The sequence below is a fragment of the Pyrgilauda ruficollis genome, unplaced genomic scaffold, assembly GCF_017590135.1.
Source record: "Pyrgilauda ruficollis isolate IOZ18807 unplaced genomic scaffold, ASM1759013v1 scaffold58, whole genome shotgun sequence".
In the NCBI taxonomy this organism is placed as follows: Eukaryota; Metazoa; Chordata; class Aves; order Passeriformes; family Passeridae; genus Pyrgilauda; species Pyrgilauda ruficollis.
In genome coordinates, this window is record NW_024527488.1 from 919,944 (window position 1) to 932,275 (window position 12,332).

Sequence of the window (12,332 nt, forward strand, 5' to 3'; positions counted from 1 at the left end):
TTGCTTTTGTATATGGATTTATCACCATTTCTGGAGGTAATATCACTGTTTTAGCAAGAAAAATACTGTATGTTTTCACTGGCAGGCGTGCAACATTTTTTCACTAAAGCAAGGACCACATCACCAGGCATGGGGTTGAATGTACAAACTAAATTAATAGGATAACTTCACCATCTGATAGAGCCTGCAAGTCCTCATCTCCTGACCACCCAGCTGAGGGAGATGCAAAATACTTGGCCAGACAGCATGTGTGCACAACCTTTATAGGAACACATGAAAGAAATTTTTATGAAAACAGCATTTCTGCAGAAGCTGGTGTGGAAGAGGAGCCTGCCTGCTGCTCCTGCTCTACCTGCCCATGAAGGGGTGGACTGGGCCTATTTCCACAACTATCAGTGAGCATTTTCACAATTAGGGTATCCTCTCCTCCCCTTTTGTGAGAAAGGTGCTTGCTGGGGAATTGCAGCTTTGCCTCATTCTTTCTCCCTTTTCTGCCACAAGTCTTGGTGACAGGCTGGAATAATGTCAGTTGTCCTGATAATAAGAAACACTGATTTTCTTGCCGCTGTGAAGTAAGACAGTAAGTTGCTTTACGATAATATTTGCCTCGAACCACACTTAGACAAAGCTCTGAATTCCCCCTGAGAGGCTAAACTCAGCTCCATGGGTTATTTATAGATCCTCTGCTGGCTGGTGATAATGATCCTCCTCAGGCTTAAGTCACAGGCAGAATAATCCCCTGAATTGGAGACCTTTTATTAATTGTTCCTGTAGTTTTGCTTTGTGGGAGGAGAGCTATGTTCTACCTGCGTACTTGGATGCTATTAACAAAACACCTCAAAGAGCATATTGTACTGTTCCAAAGGAACCTTACCTCAGAGAACAGGGACCTGTAGTACCTTGGCTCAGCTTCCCAAGAAACTGCACAAACTTTGTCCTGAGGAGGGTAAAATTCTCAGGCTTTATCCTGAGAATTTGCTTACTCCAAACCACCATGGCTGAGGCATCCTTCACATGCCCACAGCAGCAAGAGCCAAGAGCAGTCATCCCAAACCACAGAGCCAAGCAGCTGTGTTGTCCAAGGTATTCAACCCTCTAGATGCTAAAATAATTTTTTTCCTCCTTTTTATTTTTTTCCCTTTAATTTTTAATTAATTTGGAATGTAGCAAGCCCTAATCAGATAACAGAAATGATCGCTCATTATTCAGAAAGAAACAGACAGAGAACAAATGCTCCCTCCTCTTTAATGTGCCTTTGGGAATGAAGAAGCAGGAAAATTGGAAAATTGAAATTGGAGCAGAGAGTCTTAGTGCTTCTGTAAGGGAGGAATAATGTAGCCTTTGCTACACAGTTCTTCTGACCTCCTTCACTCAAGCCTCTTCCATGATGTTCTCACTAATGGTGCAGGTGCTGCAGAGGTACTTGGGAGCAGAAGGTGTTAATAAAACAATTCTCTGCTTTTATTCATTCCCCTAAGGCTTGTGTAAGTTTGTGGGGGCGGGGAAATAATATTCTTTTGCTGGTGTATGGAAAGAGAATGCATTCTTTGGGGGTTTGTCGACATGTTTAGCAAGGTATTATTTTCATGTGACTCTCACTCTGGAAAACACGTATTTCCTGAAGTGATAAAATTATTTTCATCACAATTTTATTTCCTTCATGACATTTTACCCAGTTTTCTGCAGGTGTATGTGATGAAAAAGAAACCACACTCCATGGAAATCTTGAAAAAGATAGGAGCACTTGAAAAATCATTGGCATTACAGATCTCCTACCAGCAATTCCACTGAAGAGTGCAATGAGAAAGCAAATGGCAGATTATTTCCCCTCACTTTTCATGCTTCCAAAAGAGTTACAGGTGAGAAGTAATATCATAATGAAGTCAATGAAGAAAAGCTTTACACTGCCCCACAAATTAAGAAGGGTCAAAACTTTGTTAGAGGGTCAGGTCCCACATTAAATGAAAAATAATTGTATAATCAGACAGTTCATTAGTGACACAATGGAGCATTACTTGCACCACCAATAGCTGCTAGAATGCAGCTCCATTCTGGAAAATGTTTTAAATTAATTTCTAATGGACCATGCCTGCTATACAAGAGCAGGCAACAAGTTCTCATGAGATTCCTTCAGAGAAACATCTTACTGAGGGACCTGAGGAGAAATCTCTTTGGGAAAACACTTTAAAGTTGCCTTTAAAATTAGAATGTTGTACTACCAGATAAAAAGACCAAGTCAAAAGTGCTGCAGATTTGCTGATAGGAAGAGTACCTGCAGAAATTTCTTTGTAGTTTCCCATAAAAGTTGAAAATATACATATTTCTAATGTTGAGGAACTGGTCTCTGTTAATCTGCTTCAGTATTTCAAGCTATTGGAACCCAGAAATAATAAATTGCCCAAATCAGGGTTATGTGTAATATGTGCATTAACTCAGAAAAAGAAATGCAGACACTGCAATGTTAGGAACTGCCCAGTGAATGGGAGGAATATTCAGAATAATTCAACAAGGAATACTGATAATGTTTGAGTAGGTGATCCTTCACAGGTATTTTGTATAAACCACAAAGTTTTACAGCACTGCACAGACATGTCCAGCAGTTTAACCAGATGCTTATGCTTAGAAATTAATATTCTAAAATATAATTTAAAAATCATCTTTTTAACCAAATTTGCCATATCTGAGGCTCCACTGGTAATTATGGAAAAGACCCCCATAACCAGCCACCCCATTTGATTTCAAAGAACTAAGTTAGTAGCAATAGAGCAAACACAAAATATATTATTTAGTCACAGTTTTGCAAAGCATCTGCAAAATAAGTAAATAAACAAAACCCCAGAGATTTTTTCAAAAAATCTTCAAATGAGCCTACAAAACAGCACTTAGTACAGAACTTCATTAAAGAGAATTAATGATATAATCTCTCTGTGTGTTTACTTCTTCAGAACAATTACTTGAGGCAGGAAATCTTTAGATAAAAACCTTTAATGATGCTAAGTCTCCTATCTAACCTCCTTCCCGAAAACATTACATTTAATGATGACAAATTCTTTCCTTTTGTACCATAATAAAATTCAGTCTTTGTATGTGGTTCAATAAGAACAAAAGACAATTTGCCCTTCTCTTTCTGATTATAGATTGACAGTGGTAATTAACTTATGAGAACTTTAAAAAGGTGGAAAAAACTGTTTTTCTTCTTTTGTCACTGTAGTTTTTATTTCTTCTGAACTTACAAGCAGATCAATTTAATTAAATACCAGTAAATTCAGAAGTTGTGGGGTACAGTGAATGAGGGACTCTGCATTTGCTTTTCTCTTTCATTGGCTGCAAAGAGAATGAGATGAACCCACAAGATGCAGTCAGACCAGGTGAGAAAGATAAAAATGTAGCTACAGATGGGAAAAAAACCTACCTGGTGGTGTGCATTATCCTGTGAGAGTCAGGAGCTGTGAGAAGAATTTACAAACCAGGAAACTGGAAGGGAAAGCAAATACTGCCAGCCTGGAGTGTGAAATGTAGGTACTGTGGTGGGAAAGCTCATTTCCAGATAGTCCTATCTAAGGGCCACATGCTGCTTGGGAGCACAAAAGTGCCAGCAGACCTGCTTACCTACTGATACTGCCAAATATATTGGGAGTTTATCACAAGTTTTCAGTTATTATGCAGAAAATTAACTTGGGCCAGTTCTGTTTGCATCTAATGAGAAAAGAGTCAGTTTTGCAGAAGAAATTACGGAGCTAGGGATTACACACAGAGGACTGCAGGGCTGTTCTTCAGTTTAATTATGATTTTGCATCTGAGTCTAAAGTAAGTCCAGTCAGTGTTGCTTGTGGCAGTAAGTCCTCTACTACTCAGAGGATTTGCAGAAACCTTTTGCCCTTTCAAGGACCCACTGTTAGGGACATGCATGTAGAAAAGGCTCTGGAGCACTTTGGTGACATCTTGTACTCCTGAGAAGGTGATACGGGGGTTTAAATCCTAACAGCAATTTTAGCATTTCCTATACTAAGGCTGTGTGCTGACAATCATTGCTGGGAAGGTGGTGGCAGCTTTACACACACAGAGCTGCCTGTTAGTGCTGTGCTAGAACTCATCCCAGCAGTTCAGCCAGGGGAATGAATCACTGGAGTGCTCCTCACCAACACCGCTGCAGCAGTCAGCCCATTCTAATCTGTGCTGCTGTGGCTGCCTGAAGTAACTCGGCTGATTTAACACTGGAGTGGCTGAGGCGAGCTCATGTCATCTGTTCCCTGGCTGAGCTGTGGGGATGGAACTGCCCTCAAGCAGCTGCTGTTGACAAATAGGAGAGATTTTCTGCATAGATCATCTGAAGGACACCTAATGCTGCTGCCAGTGCTACCTTTGTCAGGCTGGAATCAATACCAGTTGCTTTAGAGGCTCCTTATCAGTCTGGGTAAAGCCAGAGACTCTACAGAAGCAGCATCTTAAAAGCTTGAAAAGTATAAAAACATAAAACTGATGTTTGAGGCAATGTAGGTCCACCAATACCAGAATTATTTTATGAAAGCTCTTACTGAAACAGTAAATGAAATTGTCTGAGCAATTGTCCCTTAACATTGCACATGCAAAAGAAACATGTTTAATTTAATATGTCATGTCTTTGTCTTTTACAGGACCTGGCTAACAGAAAGGCATTGATAAAGTTCAATCAGGAACTTTAGGAAGTTCTTAGCTGAACAGAAGGTTCTGGTAGGCACTTTGTTACTGGAGTTGGGCCAGGGCAGTTGAGAGAGGACTCCCACAGCTCAGAGAATTGCTGATACTTTCTTCTAGGTCCAGCACAGAATGTAAAACAATACATGATAATCTTTTGAAGTACATGCTGGAGTTTCCACTTTTGGAATTTAAAATACACAGTACTGCAGTTCAGGCAAGAAAAACAAAACAACACACACAAGAGTGGACTCCCTTGCCTGAGTCTAAAATGTAAACAGAGCACACACCCTCAAACAAATACCCACCATAACCCCCAATCCCAAACATCAGCCCTTTTGAGTATACTGAATTCTGCTGTTACCTACAGGTGTTATCAGCTTTTATTATCCCCTTCTCTCACTCAAGGTAAAATCATGCTCAATTTCAGCTCTCAGGTCATGGTGTTTTCCTGGCTGAAAGAAAACACCTTTCCCAGAGAGAAATACCCAAAGAGCTCAATATTGCTGTAAAACACAAGAGCTTTGTTTAAAGTGATTTTCCATCTTTGTGGTTGCTGTGGCTGGGCTGAGGCAGAGGTGGCCATCAGAGGTGACTGAGGAAGTAGGAAAGAAGCTCAATGCTCATTTTCTCAAGGTCATTAGGTCTCAACTATGAGATCAAGGGCTGTGCTGTGTGTGCTCACATCTCATCCCAGTTGTGCACCAGACACAGCCTTGCTGGGAGACAAACTGGGTTGTTTTCAGCCCAGCATTCCTGGTTATACCCTCAGCTGGATAGATTAGAGTTGCAAGTTTTCAGCACATGCCCCTGCTGGCAGAACAGGCATCACCTCTAAATCCCGACAGACCCACACTAAGGCCTGTGTGTCCTGGAGCTGGAAAACTGCTAATACCACCAAAAGGCAGTGTCAAAGTCAGAAGACAGATCAACAACACAGCTGGAAAGCATCCAGGTACAGTTTCCAAGCCCTTTTCTGAGCTCCCTACCCTCATCATAACTCTTCTCCTCTACTCTTTTGCTTCTGCAGAAGTTGTATCCACCTTGGAGAGAGGAGCAGGAGCTGCCAAGTCACCCTGTCAGAAGCTCACTGCTCTGCTGGTGTGCAGTTTCTCCTTGTCCCTGCTCTCCTTGCCTCTTTCCAATCTGTCGGCACCAAACTCCTCCATCCCTCTGCATAAGATACACTCAGAGCTCTGGAGCTGGAGAGGGGCAGGTGGGAGATACAGCAGTGTCAAAGAGGGAAACGTAGAAAATTGAGAGCTCATAGTAAAAGAATAAATGAGTATTCAGGAGGATTTTGTGTTTGCAGATAGTTACACTGCATCCATCACTTCTGTCATCATCATCAGAGCCCTGTGACACAGCCTAAAACCCACAGGTTTTAGTGGGCTTCAGATTAGATCTGTAATCAATACAAAGTATTAAAAGAGCTGATTAAGAAACAACTCCAGGAGCCTGGCTGGTCAAAAGCCATTTTGGTGCTTGAATGATGCCCCCTGCTTAGCAGTCAGCGGCATCACTCTTGGGGCCTTTGCTTTCAGAGAATGTGTCTGTGGGTGACAGTGACAAAGAGAAATACACCTAGGGGACACCATTTGATCCAGGGCTGCTCCCTGCCAGGAAGGGCTGACTCTGGACTGATGAAGATGCTTGTTCTTAGATTGAAATATTAAGCTGGCATCTACATTGCACTAGGCCAAAAGACAGTAGGCTTGTTTTTTTGTGGGAGAGCTGGTGCTAAAGCCAGCAGTTTTCCTTTTTGCTAAGTCTGCAAAAGCAATGACTAATATGGTCAAAGTCAAAGGAATACTGCCAGTTTAGCAGAAGCCCTGTTTCTAAAGATTTTGAAGTCTCTCTTGTAAAATCTGGTAGGAACAGAGTTTCTTATATTGCACAGTTAATACTGAAAACACTTTCCATAGCAAGTTTGATTTTTTGTTTCCTTCCCTGCCTCTTGCAAATGTAAATTGAATAAAATTAAAAGTGTAAACTCCATAAACACATTTCAAAGTCTATCAACAAACCCTTTCCTGTGCACATGTTGAGCCAGGGAAGTGGGATATCTGCAGGCTGAAAGAGAAATTCTGCAGCTCGTTCTGCCAAAAGATAATGCTTCCCTATCTCCCCATTGTGGCCACTGCCATAGGAAGCATCCAGGATTCCAGATAACAGCTTTTGAGGCAGCACAGAAATGGTGAGCAGTGCTCTCTTTTCAACAACAGTTTCAGTAACTTTGACCTGTGGTTCAAGAGCACCTGCTGGTGTTGACTGTTTTCAAGGATGGCTCAGGTAGACAGAGAGGACACATTGTGCAAACAGAAAATGTTGAGCTGTCATTTGCCAGCTACCCACGAGATGGAAAAAATGAAGAGCTGATTTTATTTGAAGGCAAAAACCACCTCACTCTTGCAGGGTGGCAAACGGCAGAATAGTCAGAATATAATCAGGGAAGCTGCTTAGTTTAATGAATGCAAATGTGATAAATTGCTTGTTTATAAATTACTTACTCCTTGTAAATATAATTAGTGAAGTATTTATTAGTTAAAATCACCAAAATCATATATTTCCAAGCTTATGAGCTGTGTATTAGCAATGCTAAATGTTACCATCAGCCAGTTTTCATCATCATATTTTATTATCAGTAACATTATATTTATTTGCATGGCTTTGTGCACTAGCCAGGTGGGATCTGCAGTGATTTCACTATGAAAGTGTCAGCAACATTTCCTCTGGGGAATATTAATGGCATGCACCCTGCCTCCATGGATGCCATGGTCACAACTTCCAGTAATTTCACTAAAAACAGGAGCAAGCCTTACATGTGCTGTTCTGCTCTCTCCTGGCATGATCCCACTCTCCAAGATCTTGGGAGCTCCCCGTGGGCCAGAGCTCCATGGTCAGCTGACACCTCATTAATTTATCCCCTGGATGCAGTATGTCTTGAAGCCTTTCCTTTTCCATTTCTACTGCTGCTTGTTATTTTAGGGACATTTTTAAAGTCACCTTGCTCATGCTGAAGTGCTGTGAGCTGGAAGGTAAGATGCAGGAACTTTGCAATTTGACTCTGTAGCCTTTGGAAGTGGAGGTATCCACCGTGAATTAAGACACTGTCCTTAGAGCTTTTATTCTTCCCATTAAGCCTGGAAAACACAGGAGACCTGGAAAATACGTGTAAAGAAGCCACTTTACCCATTCACAGGAGCAGACACTGCTCTATCTGAGTGTGGTCACCTCTGTGCCTCAAAGTAACCCTACCAAGCAGCTATCCACAAAAGATTGGGAAAGATTACATTAGAGATGTATAATGTGCCAGAGGATCTCCTAGGCAACTTCCAAAGCCCTTGGTTGCTTAGGGCACAAGGATTTCAAGCACTGAACACAGGTAAGTTGCATTGCACAGTAATTTACAATACTAAACCATCACTGTTTCCTGTGTTTAATGGCTCTCCACAAGCACAATTTTGACAGCATTCGGTCTGGTTTTTGTGCCACAATTATTACCTTCACATCCCTTCTTTCACCCCTAAATAATTTTCCTAAAATCTGCACTTAAGCATCATTATTCCCTCAGTGGCACAATTATATCACCCCTTCAAATCCATGTTATATTTGTGCATGAAGAATTCACTGTTGGATTCCTCCATCCTTTTCACTTTTAAACCAAAAAATGAACAAGTAATGAAAGGAATAAACTCCCACAAAGTCTCAGTATGGTCCTGCCACACAGCAGTCATTGAGACACCAAGTGAAAAGTAGCTTCTCCAACAAAAACGCTGGAGGAGGTTTAAAAGAAATGTAGGTGGATATTTGCTATTAAAAAAGGCTTATTGTACAGAGCTGGTATTAAACATGGGGTGATACCCCTGTGTCTGTCTTTGTACACCCAAACTTCAAGTCTGTGGGAATTTCCAAAGTGCAAAGAACATGGAGTATAAGCCAGAATTATTTGTAAACATGGAATAGCTGAGATTTATATAACAGGCATCTGCAGATTTATGAATCCAGGAAAGGAAATAATTACAAAGGAAATTAAAGTTAAAAATAGTCACGAACCACCAAAAAGAATGTGCTTGCACCTCTTTCTCTGGCAACAGAGTGTAACACCCACTTGCTGTGTGGCAGTTCATTCTTCTAGATAATTAGTACTGCCAGGAATGGGGTCTCCAGTTTAAAAAAGAAACTTTACTTGGTAAATACTTCTCATTATATGATCAAAATGGGTTTTAGATTGCCTAGACAAAAGGCTTATACTATATGCCTATACATCTAGCACAAAAAGTCTAATAATAGTGTGTTTCAGTATAATGCACTTCTTTTGAGAGCCGGAATAACTAAAAATAAGAGAAATTTTAAAGCCTAAAGCTAACCTACCATCTGACGCCATTTATTACCAGCAGAACTGCATAAAATGCAGCGTGTGAAATGTAAGATATGAATACTAGAGGAATGGCCACAGCTGCTTCTAGTTACCCTGCAGATAACTATTTATAAGGCTGGAGACACACAATAAAATCCAATATAAATCAAGAATGCAACTGGCCAGAAACAAGATGGGGAGAAAGAGCTCTACACAGCTGGATATTGCTGTCACCTGTGGTGCATATGGTGACACTGGGTCCATGTCAGGGAGCTGGGAGGATGTCCAGGATCTTTAGGGGCATCCAAATACTGCCCTGAAGCCAGGCACAGGTTTTTAGTGGGTTCAGTGAACACATCATAGCAAAACACAAGAGTGACCATTTTCTAAAGAGTAAGGAAATTATAATCTGTACCAAAAAATTCCATACTGAAAAAAGGAAGCAATAGCACAATTAAGCTTCATGTGTGCACATCCAGCAAGTGATGTGGGGTAGAAAGGTGGGATTTTAAAATAATAAATGAAGGATTTTATGAAAAAAAAAAAAAAAATATGTGCAGGTGCAACACAAGGACATTCAAGCGTGTTTTATGGACTGCCAAAATACAGCAATGGGATCTCGTGGAATCCCTACTGGTTTGCTTGCTTTCAAGTGTCATTTTCTGAAATTAAAAGTACCAGTTGTTCACAGAAATAGGATGTTTAATGCTGTCTGAAAACACTTTTCATAGAGGAATTTTAGCAAGTTTTTTTGTTTCTACAAGCTATACCCTGGGCTTGCTGAAATCACTGTCAATTTTGTGTGTTTGATGCCTGTTTCCTCACAGGACAATCTGTTTCCAATAGGTCTGAACGAGAGGCACAAGAACAGTCCTGAGAATCTGCCTAAATAACACTCGTATCAAAAATGCAGATTTTATTATCAGTGCTGGTTTTCTGTCACACTCATTAATTACACCAGAAGGAAATAGTTTATGAAAGTGATAGTTTGAAGAAATTAATAAAAATGAACATGTTTTGTTAGTATTCTCATATTCTACTCTGACTGCTGATCAAAGTGAAAATTATATTGCTTAGTTTAGAGGAATATGACAGCATATCCTTTATATAAGCTAAGTTATATTTTCCTTTGCATTTTATTTAGGGATTGAATTAAGAATATCTTGATCTTTCTACATTTTTCTTATATTCACATAAGATCTGGGCGCACAGATCCAGACAACAGTAAATTATTCATGGAGCAAGGATGATTTCCTCAGTTAAGGAACCTGTTTGACAATCAGTTTTTGGGTGCACCACAGAATGGGGAACTCCTTTGGAAGACAGGCAATGTTCAGTGAAACTCCTTGAACAAATATGCTTTGGATGTTAAAAAGACACTGAGTACTGAAAGGTCAAGTATGGAATAAATTAATTCCGTAATTGATAACAAGTGACTTCCAGCCCTGGCAAATTATGTACTTAAAACAAATTATTAATATTTGTTTGTTTTCTGAACTAAGTGTCTGTGATTTTATCCTCAGATGAAAAGAACCAAGGAATTTAAGATTTTGCCCTGAAGTTAAAGGATGTGGGTGTTTTGACCCAGCAGCTTCTGGTTTGTTGAAGTGAGTTTTCGCAGTGTTGTGAATATTTTGCATAAGGAATATTTATATTTCTTTATCTCTAAGCTCAGTGGTTGTTTGTTTTTAATGTAATCTAGAATGAACTCTTATAGTAAATGCTGATGTTATTTAGAGGAAGCATAAATCAACCACTGATATCCTCACAGCTCCAGCAACTTCAAACCCCCTAACTAAAGCAGAGCTGAAGACAGAATAAAGCACAGAGAGACAGTAATATGCTTTTCTCTTTCCTATTTATTTGCAATTGTTGTCTCAGCTGGGAGCAAGAGGGAAACATTTGGAATTCTGAGTTGATTACATGCTGCTCTTGGTCCAGCGAAGGTGTGAGATGCCCATGTCTGTACCCTGCAGCCTCCTTTGATACCAAACACAGCATCAGGAAAACAATTCCCTGGTATTCTTAGAGAACTCCCTGTAAGAGGATTGCCTGACAAGGACTTTTCAATCTGATAAGGTTATGGAAGGGCTCTTTACAGCCTCCTGATTAAATGAATTGTCTCCTCAAGTAACTGATGCCACTGAATCAGCTTCCAGCTCCACGATAGTGAATGCCTCATTCTGCTTACTGGGTTGTTGCAGGATTTTTAGAGGAGTCATACCTGTGAGTGTCATTTAATGTCAGTTGCAGTGACTGCTCCATTCCCCTAGAAAATGCCAAGGCTGCCCTAAAAAGGTGAATGGCTTAAGTCCCAGAAAAGACTATGAATATTCATAGTCATATTTTTGCTTTTATTAAATAGTATCAAGTACCCAGCAGCTTCTGGCTCTGTCTGAATAAATTCTGGCAGCCTCAACATCAGCTTGTCTTTGACCCTTGGATGGCATCACCCAAAGATAAAGCAATGGGCTAAATGACTTGGGAGCTTTTAGAACAGTGTTCAGAGAAGCATGTTCCACTGCAAAGCAGAAGAGGCATAAATAATTTAAAGACAGCGCTTTTACTCAGCTACTCCTCTTTGCTTACGAAGAAAGTCTTGGAATTTCAGGCATGAAAATAAACACAATGAGGTGAATGGTAATGCCACCCAATGTAAAACAAGTTAAAGCATAGAGGATGTAACCTTCCTTATCTTTCCTTAACTTGAAAGTTATATAATGAGACAACATTTATAAAATCTCTTTTCAGTTGCTATGCTAATAACTAAAGATGCAACATCATATGCTGGGAAAAATTAAGGATGAAATATTCTCTCTTTTCTGGACCATGAGAAAAAATTTGGGCAAGATTGAAAAGTTATACCCTAGAGACAACATTCAAGCCTGGGCCATTCTTGCTGTGTGCATATACATAACACCATCAGAAGCTGCCAGCCTTGCCCCAAAAAGGAAATGAACCTCTGGTATGTTACAGAGCAGACAGGGGTGAAAGAACCCCTTGATTTAGCCCCAGCCTGCAAAATGTGAATCTAGATATTACAGTCATTTTGTTACTCTGCTTTAAAGGTATTGAATTGTGTTGCAGTGCATTATATTTCATCTGTTAATCTCAAGCTGCCTCGAGAATGGCTGAATGTGTCAGGAGAGGCTTTCCTGGTGCTTCAGATCTGAGTCATCAACTGGGTTACAGAAGACAAAGGTAATTAATCAATTAATTTCTCCTATGACATGAGCTTTTAGGTTTGTGTGGCTAAGGTATCTTGAAGCTTTGATTATTAGTTTACCCTTTTAAAAGT